Here is a 2,852-nt window from a genome sequence, read left to right as displayed (position 1 = left end):
TTTGGTGGCTGCTTTTTTGCTATGCAAACTATTTTGCCAACTTTTTTGTTGAAATGCATTATATACAAACTAGCTTAACCTGCACAGAGCATCTGCACGCTAGTACTTGATTGCTCCCCTCACTCCCTGCCACGGTCCCCGCTCAGCTCAGAGACCTATCCACCCTCACCTGAGCTGCTCTCCTGCTGCTCTTCCTCCATCTGGTTGCTTCCATCCCCCTCACCCCTCTTGGTCACTCCTCCATCCTCCTGCTCCTCCCCACAGGAGCAACAGCAACAGTGGTTGACCGGGCTCTTCCTCGCTGCTGCCACCACCATGGCCACTCATTCCCCTCAGGCCACTGACAGACCTGTCCTGTCCCCAGGGGCATAACTATAATAGGGCAAAGGGAGACAGTTGTCTGGGGGCCCACTGCCTTGGGGGGGCCCCAGGGGCAAGTCACATGACAGACTCCCCCAGCCATGCACCCGCCCGGGCTTCCTTCAGTTGTATTCATCCTCCGAAACTGATGTGAGTGTTAAGACCTGGACCTACCAGAACGGCAGGTCTTTCTCTAGTACCATGAAATGATTTGCATCATCCACAATTTACAAAACCTTAAAAAAAATAATTTAGGATGATGTTCTATTGTGTTGCTATGCTCCCCCTATTCCCTCTCAAAGCAGCCCGTTTTTGGACAGGCTCCTTCAGGGTGTGCCACTCATTTGAGAGGGAGCTGGAAGGAGCTCTCCCTCGCCCCAATGCCTACACACAGCAGAAGCTGCCTTCCTTAAGGTGAAGGTGAAATGGGGGAGCTTCCTCCCCCACCACCACAACCCTTCCAGTCGCCCCATTCTGTGCAGGGGCATTTTAATGTGAAGGGGGGACTTGCCCCTCGTCCCCTGGCACTCCCCGCAGCTGCTGCTGTGCAGCTTTCACTGGTGGCAGCATTTAGAAATAAAAAAGGGGGGGCTCCATCCTTGCCACCCCTACCCTCCTCACTGTGGTAGGGGCGGAAATTCCTTGGCCGCCTACGGGCAGCAAAAGGCTTAATCCGCCCCTGACCCTGCTCTCGGTACTCAGTCACCTTTGGCTGTGTAGCCGCTCAAGCGCAGGTGAGATGTATATATTCAGGATATTAAATGAAACAAAACTTGAGGCATAAGGAATGAAAACAAGAATACGTTTATTATTTACAGATTAGAATAAAAGATCTCTGCCAAGCAGGGCATATAAGCTTCTCTCTCAAATTACTAGGTACATCATATTCTGGATAAAATGTAACACATGGGGTGGTGAGATAACTGGGATAGAGGTAATTAAACTTGGGTTTGTGAACTTAGTGAATTCCTCCAGACCTTCTTGTCTGTTATTAAGAGCTGCCCAAAACGCTGCTGGTTCTCCAGCCTCCAGACATTCACTCTTCAAGTTCCACACAACCTCCCTGAACAATCTTTCCTGTTCAGAACACACTAACCGATCTTTCTACCCTCAGCCCAAAACACCTCCTACTCCAACACAACTAACGCCAACTCTCTCTCTCCTCTCTCTGCCTTTATTTTAAATCCCTCCCCCTCTGAACCTTCTGTGTCTGGTTACTAGGGTAACCCCCACACACTCACACACTCACTTACCAGCTCCTATGTACACGTCTCATCACAGATACAGATGCCTCCAACATAGCCATTGGCGCTATCCTTCTCCTGCAAAAGTCAGCATGATCCCTCGCTGCTGTATGATTCTTGTAAGTTGAGCATTTGGATGCATCTAACACCATTTGGGAGAGGGGCTCCTGGCTATTAAGCTTCATCTGAGACCTGACGACATCATCATCTTTAGGGGGTCCCAGCACCCGATCCCAGTCTGCATCAACCACTGGAATCTGCAGTGCCTACAAACTGCCAGAAATGAAAAGTTGAACCAGTGCCAGATCCACTGGCCGATGGTTTTCTCCTGCTTCAGGTTCTTGGTGCACTATATCTCAGGCTCACAAAACCACCATGCCACTGCCTTGTCTTATAAACCAAATCAAATCAAATCTTTATTGTTACAGTCATTCGACCAGCAAAACACAAAATACAAAAACTTTACATAAAAATGAATTTGGTCTATCTTATAAACCTGAGCATTCTGCCTTCAATATAGTCCCCCACAGCTATTCATCCAGAAAACGTCTGTTGGAATATTATTTGCAACTTGCTCTCAAATAGCCAAAAAGCATGGTTGGTGTGCACAGACGCCTTATCAGCTGTGCTTGCAGTGGCTGGTAAGATTCCTCCCCACCTCGCCTTGAAGATATTTTATGATGGCGATAGCTAAAGGAATGTCCCAGAGGGGAGAAGGAGAAACCTTTAGAGTGTAAATGTGAAGTGTGGCACTTGGAAGCAATTCGGAACCTTTGGAGTTAAAAGTAACGCTTTGGCTTATATACAATGTACAGGTGCAAAAGTTGTTTTCAGCTCTGTACAGTCTACATCCTACCAGAACCCCTCTGACCATTATACCAAACCTGCGGGGCATTATGGCCTATTTAAAGACCTCCACTCAATCACGAAGGAGCTTGGCTAGCGTCAGACTGGGACAGATGATTCCTGCTATGTTGCTGCTTGTGAGAACTACAGCTGAGTAAAAAATATCTTCCGGGCAAGTGCCCACTGGCTTGCTATTGCCCCTACCTACTCCGTGGTGGGCAGTTTCCCTCGCCTTTATTACAGACCTACTACCCTATCCGTTGTGGACCTGCTCAGCAAGATAATCCATTTTGCTCTGTGGAGTGGCACTCCTTTGCACGGGGACATGGCGAGGCTGTTTGTGTAATGTCTATTCTGCTTGCATGGACAGCCCAACCTTCTAATTTCAGCTCTAGGAATCCA

The sequence above is a fragment of the Hemicordylus capensis genome, chromosome 5 (genome assembly GCF_027244095.1).
Source record: "Hemicordylus capensis ecotype Gifberg chromosome 5, rHemCap1.1.pri, whole genome shotgun sequence".
NCBI lineage: Eukaryota > Metazoa > Chordata > Lepidosauria > Squamata > Cordylidae > Hemicordylus > Hemicordylus capensis.
The sequence above is the reverse complement of the archived record's forward strand: the minus strand, read 5'-3'. Positions refer to the sequence as shown.